Source organism: Vigna umbellata, chromosome 1, assembly GCF_029865625.1.
Source record: "Vigna umbellata cultivar VRB3 chromosome 1, Vumbellata_1.0, whole genome shotgun sequence".
In the NCBI taxonomy this organism is placed as follows: Eukaryota; Viridiplantae; Streptophyta; class Magnoliopsida; order Fabales; family Fabaceae; genus Vigna; species Vigna umbellata.
The window spans coordinates 71,000,145-71,011,635 of NC_142165.1; positions in this window are offsets into that span (position 1 = coordinate 71,000,145).

An 11,491-nucleotide genomic window follows, 5' to 3' on the forward strand; every position below is an offset into this window, starting at 1 on the left:
CCTCAGCGGTAACTCTGCAGATTTTTGAAAAACCTGTTTTAAAGCTTTCCTAACTCCACCCAAATGCAATTTTCAGTTTTCCAGTTCATAATCATGCAGTTAATCGGTTCAAACATCAAATATATCATCAAATCATGCAAAGAAATCAAAACCCCTAAATCTTCATGCTTTGACAATCATATTCAAAATCAAAAACCCTAGAATGAACAAAATGCATTTTACTTACTTGGGTGGAGATACTAGATGCAATGAGAATGCTTCCAAGCTAGAATGCTCTCTTCCAACCCCAAACTTTGATGGCACACTAGTGAAAAAGTGAGTGGAAGAGAAATTTTCTTAAGAGGGAAGAGTGAAAAGATGTGGAAAACCTTGGAGAAGGTATGTGGGAGTGTTTGTGCAAAGAAAAGTCTGAAAGTGTGAAAGAATGCGCAGCTTAGGGTTTAAAAATACCCTAATGGGCTCGGGTCCCGCTAAGGGGAACTAAAACCCTATTCTGCGAGAGTACCGCTCAGCGGTAAAGTACCGCTCAGCGGCACTTTCGTGAAGTGCTCTTCTCCTTCTTTTCTTAACCTACGTGCCTCCTAGACATGCCCCTCACTGGCTCCCTGCAATTCAATGTTCAAAATGCTTATGCAAACCCTAACTAAAACAAACAAACAGAAATATTCAATCAACTGGGTTGCCTCCCAGGTAGCGCTTGTTTAACGTCACGAGCCTGACCCAAAATCCACCAACACCCATCAGTAGGTGTTACAGCCATTGTATCCTTCAGTAGATACTTAACCACCTAGCATCCTTCAGTAGATGCTATATCCAACAAAATAATACAAAATAATGTTCACAAATTACAAATTACAAAACCAAATCAAAAGTTTTTAAATTCACTGGGTTGCCTCCCAGCAAGCGCTCTTTTAATGTCATTAGCTTGACCCAATAAAGTTCAAGTTCCATCTTCTTTGTAGTTGATGTTGTCATTCCACCAACTCCTCAGCTGTTTCCTTTGAACTGTTTTGGTTCTTCTAGAATATGGAGACTCTATCTCTATCATCTCCTTCTCTTTAAAGCCCTTCACAACCCACAACTTGTTCTTGATTCTAACAGGTGTGCCAAGTTGGAGTCTTCTTTTCTTCCAGTCATCAGGAATTTCTCTCCTCTTCCAATCTTTTCTTCCTTGGGCACCTGAAAACAACAAACAATGGTTACCTGAACCTTGAGATTTTCATCTTTATGGCTAGTCATGTGTGCATCTTGAAATGCAGCTTTATAACTAGCTTCTTCCTCCTGTGCTTGCGTCTCATCTTTGAAAGACATCTACAACCACTCTCTCCTCTCTATCCTGGAGCACCACTATACCTTCATTTACATCAATGATAGCTCTGGCCGTTTTCATAAACGGTCTTCCAAGTATGATAGGTATCTTCTCTGTCTCCATCTTCATCACCACAAAGTCTGCCAAGAACTGAAGTTTGCCAACACAAACTATAATGTCCTCTACAATCCCACATGGCTCCTTTGAAGATCCATCGGCCATTACTAATTTAATCCTTTACAGGTTTCATTTTAACATTGCCGATTTGCTCCAGTAAAGAGTAAGGTATCAAGTTAACACTTGAACCTAAATCAAGGAGAGCTTTCTTTACCTTTTCTTCCCTATGGTACAAGGGATAGAAAAACTGCCTGGATCTGTTGCTTTAGGAGGGAATGGCTCTTTTTAACAGTTATACACTCTTTGCCTCATCATCTCTACGTCTCTTCTTTGTAGAGAATTTCTTCATCAGATTTAGTGTAAACTGTAATTTGTCTGTAGAATCTGTTCCAAGGTGCATTCATTATCCACCATTCTTGAATAATTCTGTGAAGTCCAGTTGTTTCCCTTGATGTATTGGAAAAGGAAAATGATTTTTGCTCTCTATTTCTCTTTCTTCTTCTGTTCTCCTTTTCTAACTCAACTTATCTCATTCATTCACACTCTCTACCACTTTGCACTCTTCTCTAGGGTTAACCTCAGTATTAGCCCCAAAATTTCTATTTGGCCTTTCTTCCACCTGCTTGGTGATCTGCCCCATCTTGAATCTCCAAATTCTTTATAGCAGCTTCAGTGCTCTTTTGAGTAGACTCAGTTTTCTGTATGAATTGCTGAAGAGTTTCTTCCAACCTTGTTGATTTTTCATTAAGCATAGATAACTGTTGCCAAAAGGTTGGTTGCTGCTGTGCTTATTATATTGATTTGCTTGCCCAGTTTGTCCTTGACCAATGCTTGGATGTGGTTTCCACCCTTGATTGTAATTCCCTTGACGGTATGGAAATTGATTAGCCATGAAATTAACATCCTCCAAGGCCTCCACTGGAAAAGCACATTGACCATTGATATGATCACCTCCACATAATTCGCACAACTGGTTTGTACCTGTGCAGCAGTTTTCAACTCTTTAGGTAATTGTGCAAGAGTTTTAGTCAGAGTCTCCAGCTGTTGAGTTAGAATTTTATTTTGAGCTAGCAAGGCATCATGTGTCTGTAATTGGAGAACCCCTTTTTGTTGCATAGGAACTCCTCTTTCACTGTTGAGCTCATTATCACTAGTAGCCATGTTGTCAATGATTTCTATAGCTTCCTCTGGAGTTTTCCATTTAATATTGCCTCCTGCTGAGGCATCAAGCATCATCTTGGTTTGTGAACCAAGCCCTCCAAGGAAAGTTAAGACTACTTCCTGTTCTTCAAAGCCATGCGTGGGTGTTTTTCTTAGCAGACTTTTGTATCTATCCCATGCATGCCCCAGTGATTCTTCCATGCCCTGCTTAAATGAAGATATCTCTTGCTTGCCTTTTGTCACCTTTGATTGTGGAAAGTACTTGTTCAAAAACTTTGTTACCACTGCTTCCCACTCTGTGAAACTTCCTTCTGGAAAAGAGTTCAACCAAAGCTTAGCATTGCCTCCCAATGAGAAAGGAAACAAACTAAGTTTGATTGCTTCGTCTGGCACCCCATTGATTTTCACTGTGTTGCAAATTTCATTAAATGTAGTAAGGTGCTCATATGGGCTTTCATGAGATAACCCATTGAATTGATTACTCTTCACCAGTTGGATCAATGCTGGTTTGACCTCCATATTGGCTGCATTGACTCTAGGTCTAGCTATACTGTTAAAGTGTTGAGGTCCAGCTTATTGGTGTAATCAGCAAGAGTTCTTCTGATATTATTAGTTCTCCATATTTTCTGTGCTATGTCAGAACCTTGTGGTGATGGTTGCAACAGAGTTTCCGGAGGAGGGAAAAGTTCTCTAGATGTTCGGATTCTTCTCCTCCGTCTACTCTCGTCTAACCTTCAAGAAGAGGTTCTGTTGTTTTCTTGCTCCTAGTTCGAATTGCCTCCTGCATACACAAGAACACAAAACCCTAGAATATTTGGTTAGCACAAAAAGATATAGGAGAAGATATAAGATTCAGAGAAATAAAGACAATAAAATAAAATAAAATAAAATAAAATAAAAACAGAAAATTAAAAACAGAAATTCAAAATTAAAGTCAAAGATAATCAATAATCACACAAATTAACCAGTTAAACCACGAGTCCCCGGCAACGGCGCCAAAAACTTGATGGACAAATTTATGAACACCAAAATATGATGTCACAAACTTGTTTTACAATCGGCAAGTATGACCGAATCGTTCAAGTAATAAACTTGGTAAGACCAAGTATCGTTCTTCCCAAAGGACTCACGGCCTAGTTTAGTTATGTGATTTCTTGATTAGCTAAGACTTAAGAACGAAATAATTGGAGTTTAATATGCAAAGACAGAAAATAAACATGTATGCATGAATTTTGATCAATGGCAAAAAGCAAAAGATAAACACTTTCAATGAAATATATGTATGAATATGTTGTTGGGGGTCAATTTCATCTTATCCACTCTCATATATTTTAGGAATTCAACATTCAATCATCATTGTTAATGCCACTCTCTAAAGTACCTTTCAAGAAGGCTTCTCCCTAATCACGAGTTCATACAATTCCTAGCATTCCTAATGATTCAGTTCATAAGTGCAGGAGCTTAACGACAACCAATATACTATTGGGAGAAATTCCCCGGATCTAGACTTCCCCGTACGTTCCCGTATCGACAAAACCAATAATCATGCATCGAATGAGTTAAACAATGCAAGCATTAAGCAAAGAGGAAAAACCCTAACTAATGATGAAAGAAAGCATAAGTCTTAATTAAAAGATGTAAAAACAGATTCCATATATGAGAGTTTCACAAGATTACATTGATTCCCCAACAAACATACAGAGTTTAGTTCACCATATTCATGGTGAACCTAAATGAATTACAATGAAAGAATGAAAGAATAAACCCGAGAAAGAGAAGAGGAGAGCTGTCACCATCTCCCAATCTACCCCAAGGGGTGGAAGAGAGAGTGTTTGCTTCGTTTCTGCCAAAGATACCTAACCCTAGGAAACCCTAAAGCTTATGTATCACTCGTAAATTACAAAAAGTCAAGTCCAAGCCCATTAAAGTGCCGCTCAGCGGTAAAGTACCGCTCAGCGGTGAATGCGTGACTTGTTTTCTCCCCTCAACGGCCATTTTGCCCCTCAGCGGACCTCCCGCAAGCTCCTGAGTGCCGCTCAGCGGTAAACTGCCGCTGAGCGGTGACTTCGGCTTCTCCTTTTTGCACTTTTTGTTGTCTTTTCTGATTTCATCTCTCTCCTTCTTCACTTCTTTCACCAAATTCACCTTAAACCTGCACAAAAAACACTGAAATCAAGCATAAACCTGTCCAGCTCTCTTATTTCCAAAAATATAAAGAAAAACATGATTTCAAGCTAGTTTCTAAGCGTGAAGGTTGCTTTTAGTGTCAATTTTAATCATAAAAATAACAGTTTTTCAACTGTTATCACATACATAAGACTATCAACTACTTGTTTGAACAAATTTGCATCAACCTTGGTTCCTGCATCATTTTTTGACAATCTTGTTCTTAGAACAATTTGATTCTTAACTGCATTACAATTTTCAATGTCAAACTGTGACAACACTTCTTGAGCATTATTCTTCTAACATATAAAGATTTCACTTGAATTCTGTATCACTTCAACACCAAGAAAGTACCTCATTTTGCCTAAATTAGATATATCAAATTATGTCATCATGGATCTTTTAAATTCATCACATATACTCATATCATTTCCAATATATATCAAGTCATCCACATAAAGACTTACAATTAAAATTTTACCTCCCTTATTTGATTTTGTACATAGTGTATGTTTAAAAAGACATCTATCAAATTCATTTCGAACAAAATAAGCCTTTATCTTGTTGTACCAAGATCTGGTGCTAGTTTAAGGCCATAAAGTGCCTTTTTTAATTTGTACACCTTCTCTTCTTCACCCGTTTTCACAAATCCATCTGGTTGTTGCACATAGATCTCCTCCTTAAGTTCATTGTGAAAAAAATGCACTCTTCACATCTAGCTAATACACATTCTAGGTATATTGGGCTGCTACAGCAAGAATTAAACGAATTGTGTCAAGTCTGACAACGGGAGCAAATACCTTTATGTAATCCACTACATATTGTTGTACATACCCTTTAGCTACTAGCATGACTTTGAACTTGTCTATTTCTCCCTTTTCTTTAAATTTGGTTTTGAAGATCCATTTGACTCCAATTGACTTTACTCCTCTTGGCAAGTTAGTCAACTCCCAAGCCATGTTTTTGTCTATTGATTCCATCTCTTTAATCATAACATTTCTCCACTTCTCACTTTTAATGGCTTCCTCAAAGGAGATTGGGTAATCTTCGATGACCACCATTACATTTAGGTCATTATCATCTGAAAAACCTTCTCCTGTTTCGTAATCTTTCATCCAAACTGGTTTGCTCTTATTCCTTCTAGTCCTCCTTGCAACTGAAGTCTCATAATTAATAATATGAGAATTATTAGGATAAATATCAGTACCTGCATAATTGTTCTTAGCATCTTCAGTTTGATCTTCGGTTCCTTGAGCACCAATACTTTCCACAATGTTTTCTTCAAATAACTCTTCATATTCTTCATTTTTTTCTGCATTCTAGTATATCCTTTTGACATTCTTCTGCATTCTGCTCCCAATCCCAACCTTTTTGCTCCTAAAAACCTACATCTATGCTAATTAAAATCCTTTTGTCGGCAGGGTCAAACAACCAATATGCCTTGGATTCATCACTTACTCCTAATAAAACACATTTCTTACTTTTTTATCATCTACTTTCACTCGATGTTGATCTGGTATATGTACATGAGCCATACATCCAAATACTCGAAAGTAATCAATAATAGGCTTTACTCCACTTCATATTTCTTCGAGAGTTTTGTCTTGTATTTTTGTTGTAGGATTTCTGTTGAGAATGTGAGCACACCACCTAGCAAATTTAGCCCAAAATATCTTGGGAACTTGTTTTCCAATCAGCATAGATCGCACCATGTTCATAATTATTTTGTTCCTCCTTTCAGCAACTCCATTTTGCTGAGGTGAGTAGGCTGCAGTCAATTGCCTACATATGTCGTGGCTTTTACAAAATTCACAAAATTTGTTTAAAGTGAATTCTCCTCCTCTATCTGTCCTTAAACATTCAATGGTTACACTAGCTTCTTTTTCAACCAGTGATAACAGTTGAAAAACTGTTATTTTCATGCTTAAAAGTGATACTAAAAGCAACCTTTAGACTTAGAAACTAGCTTGAAATCATGCATTTTGTTTATATTTTCAGAAATAAGAGAGCTGGACAGGTTTATGCTTGATTTAAGTGTTTTTGTGCAGGTTTTGAGGTGAATTTGGTGAAAGAAGTGAAGAATAAGAGAGAGGACATTAGAAAAGACAAGAAAGAGTGCAAAAAGGAGAAGTCGAAGGCACCGCTCAGCGGCAAACTACCGCTGAGCGGCACTCAAGAGGTGGCGTTGGAACCGTTGAGGGGCAAATGGCCGCTGAGGGGAAGAAAGAAGACGCGTAACCACCGCTGAGCGATAAATGGCGCTGAGCGGCACTTTTTGGGCTTGGGCTTTTGTAATCTTTTGTAACTCTAGATTAGTATATAAGGGCTTGCACGTCCTTTAGTTAGGGATCTTTGGCAGAAACGAAGCAAACACTCTCTCTTCCACCCCTTGGGGTAGATTGGGAGATGGTGACAGCTCTCCTCTTCTCTTTCACGGGTTTTTCTATCTCTTTCATACTTTCATTGTTATTCATCTAGGTTCACCATGAATATGGTGAACTAAACCTTGTATGTTCGTTGGGGAATCAAAGTAATCTCTTGAAGCTCTCATATATGGATTTGTTGAGTACATCTTTGAATTAAGACATATGCTTTCTTTCATCATTAGTTAGGGTTTTTCCTCTCCTGCTCAATGCTTGCATTGTTTAACTCATTCTAATGCATGATTATTGGTTTTGTTGATACGGACACGTACGGGGAAATCTAGATCTGGGGAATTTCTCCCAATATTATACTGACAATATTCTATTGGTTGCCTTTAAGCTCCTGCACTCATGAACTAATCATTAGGAATGCTAGGAATTGTATGAACTATTTGATTAGGGAGAAGCCATCTAGAATGGTACATTAGAGAGTGGCATTAACAATGATGATTTGAATGTTGAATTCCTAAAATATATGAGAGTGGATGAGATGAAATTGACCCCCAACAACATATTCATTCATATATTCCATTGAAAGTGTTTATCTTGTGTCTTTGCCATTGATCAAAATTCATGCATACATGTTTATTTTCTGTCTTGCATTTTAAACTCAAATATTTCGTTTGTAAGTCTTAGTTAATCAAGAAACCACATAACTAAACTAGGCCGTGAGTCCTTTGGGAAGAACGATACTTGGTCTTACCAAGTTTTATTACTTGAACGATTCGGTCATACTTGCCGATTGTGAAACAAGTTTGTGACATCATATTTTGGTGCTTACAAATTTGTCCATCAAGTTTTTGGCGCCGTTGCCGGGGATTCGTGGTTTAACTGGTTAATTTGTGTGATTATTGATTATCTTTGACTTATTTTTTTTTTTATTTTATTTTAAATTTCGAATTTTTATTTTATTTTATTTTTCTGTTTATATTTTTCAGTTTGTATTTTATTTGATTTATTTTATTTTTTCTGTTTTCTGTTTTTCTGTTTTCTGTTTTTATTTTCTTTTTTTATTTTTCGGTTTTTATTTGATTTTATTTTATCTTTTTAGATTAGATTTATTTTATTTTATTAGATTTTATCTTTTTATCTTTTTAGGTTAGATTTTATTTTATTCTTATTCTATCTTTTAGGTTAGGTTAGATTTTATTTTATTTTATCTTTTAGATTAGATTTTATTTTTTAGATTAGGTTTTATTCTATTTTATTTGATTCTATCTTCTAAATCTTTTATCTTCTTATATCTTCTTTTTTTTTTTTTTTTTGTGCTAACAATTTAGGTTTTGTGCCTAATGTCTGCAGAATGCAATTTGGTCAAGAGTTTAACTATAGGGGCACTCAATTCTACCAAAGTAATCTCAACCAATGGTGGGAACCTCACTCAAGCATGGATCAAAGCCAATTTTGGCAAGCTGCTGGACAATTTGAGAACCAACCACAACAACAATGGCAGCAACAACCCTTTCTATCAGGAAGTTTGGAGGACACCCTTCAACGATTTTTGAAAATTCCGACTCTACTCAGAAAAGCATTGAAGAATCATGTAAAAGAATGGAGATGCAACTTCGTCACATTAGTCAGAAATGATGATGTTAATACTGAGTTAACCTTAAGGAGGAAGGGCAAGTCATTATCACTGAAAGTGACAAGATTCTTGATGAGGAAAAATTAGAGGGAGATGAGGAAAGGGTAGAGAGAAAAGAGAAAGAAGAGTTGAGTGAGAAAGATAAAGATGAAAAAAGAAAAAGAATTGGTTGAGAGAGAAGAGAGAAAGAAAATTTGTGTGAAGATAAAGAAGTTGAGGAGAAAAAGAGAAAGGAAGAAAAAAATAAAAGAAGAGAAAAAGAGAAAATTTAGGGAGAGAAAAAGGAAGAAAAAGAAGATGAGAGGAAAGAAGAAGAAATCACATGAAAAATCACATCCTCATCTAAAGAAGAATCATAGGAAGGAAAAGAAATTTAAGTGCTTATGGAAATCTTCAAGAAATTGGAGATTAAAGTTCCTATGATTGAGACACTGCAACAGGTTCCTGGTTTGATCAAATTTCTGAAGAAGTTCAGTAGAAGAAGAAGAAAAAGAAGAAGGAACTTGAGCTTTACTGGGTCAAGCTAATGACGTTAAAGAAGCGCTTGCTGGGAGGCAACCCAGTGATTTACAAACTTTTGATTTGGTTTGTAATTTATAATTTGTGAACATTATTCTGGACATTATTTTGTTGGATTAGCATCTACTGAAGGATGCTAGGTGGTTAAGTATCTACTGAAGGATACTAAGTTTGTAACACCTACTGATGGGTGTTGGTGAGAAGATTTTGCACCTACTGATGGGTGCTGGTAAGTTTGAAACACCTACTGATGGGTGTTGGTGGATTTTGGGTCAGGCTCGTGACGTTAAACAAGCGCTACCTGGGAGGCAACCCAGTTGATTGATTGTTTTTGTTTGTTATTTTAGTTAGGATTTGCATAAGCATTTTTAACATTGAATTGCAGGGAACCTATGAGGGACATGTAGGGAAGGCACGTAGGTCAAGAAAAGAAGGAGAGGGCACATCACGAAAGTGCCGCTGAGCGGCAATTACCGCTGAGCGGTACTCTCGCAGATGGGCTTAAGTTCCCCTTAGCGGGACCCGAGCCCATTAGGGTATTTTTACCCAAGCTGCGTTTTAGGGTTTATTTCAGACTTCTCTCTGCACAAACACTTCCACACACCTTCTCCTAGGTTTTCCACATCTTTTCACTCTTCCCTCTTAGAAAATTCTCTTCACTCACTTTTCACTAGTGTGCTATCAAAGTTTGGGGTTGGAAGAGAGCATTCTAGTTTGGAAGCATTCTCATATCATCTAGCATCTCCACCCAAGTAAGTAAAATGCATTTTGTTCATTCTAGGGTTCTTGAAATTGACTGTGATTGTCAAAGCATGAATATTTAGGGGTTTTGATTTCTATGCATGATTTGATGATATATTTGATGTTTGAACCGATTAAACTGCTTGATTATGAACTGGAAAACTGAAAATTGCATTTGGGTGGAGTTAGGACAGTTTAAAAACGAGATTTGCAAAAATCTGCAGATCACCGCTGAGCGGCATTTACCGCTGAGCGGCACTCTGCCAGATTTGCTTTTTCTGGTTTGTTGCGTGTTTGAATGTGGCACTGGTGGCGCTGAGGGGAAATTCTGGCCCTCAGCGGTGGTTTAGCTTCAAAAGGAGTTTTGTTTTGTGTTTACTAATGATTAACATCATGTTCTGTGGTTTTGGATTTATGTTTGAATGCAGGAATGGCATCCTCTTCAGGAAAGAGATTGAAAACCATGGCAACCAAGAGAAAGGAAAAGGAACCAGAGCAGCCCCATAATGGCAGGTTCCTCTCTAGGAAACATGAGAAGCACTTTAGGGTGGTTCAGGACAGGAGACTTCTAATGGAGAGAAAGGTTGGAATGATACCTAACTTTGCTCCTCAATTTGGAGAGCAAGTGTTAGGGAATGATTGGGGAAGCTAGCCACTTATCCATCACCTGCCAACATAGCTGTGGTGAAAGAATTCTACACCAATGCAAAGAAGATTGGTGATTATCCAGCTGAGAATTATTTGGGCTATGTTAGAGGCCATGCTATCAGGTATGATCCTGACTCCATCAATAACTTTCTGGATACTGTGTGGGCTGGTGAGCAATGCCAGTTTGCTCTTAGCATGGAGGAAGGTGCTGACTTTGAGGATGTTGAGAGAGTATTGTGCATACCTGGAGGACACTTCCAAAGGAATAGATCTGGCTCAGTGGTTAATATTAGGAGGACAGATTTGACTCCTCTTGCAAAGTATTGGATGGCATTTTCTCATGCCAACATTCAGCCATGTTCACATGTGTCAGATATTACTCTCAGCAGGGCACTATCACTGTGCTATCAGAAACTTGAATGTTAATATTGGGCAGGTGATAGCTGATGAGATTAGTGTGTGTGCTAACACCTCAAACAACAAAGCACCACTGGGACATCCTTCTTTGATCACTCACCTTTGCAAGCTAGCTGGGGTGGACACTTCTGTTCCACCATTTGAGAGGCCAAGAAAAGCTATAGATGAGGCCTATTACAGACAGTACTGTGGAGGTGAGGAGGCAGCCCAGCCAGTGCCACCACGCCAGGCTCGTAGAGAGAGAAGGCCAGCACAGAGCAGGACTTCTGCTGATACTCATGAGGCAGAACCATTCCAGATGAGGGACATGTATATGTCTCTTATAGGTGCTCAGTTGCAGTCCATCCACAGAGGGCAGGTGGCCACGGCTGAGATGATAGTGGGGATGTATGATACCCCTCCAGC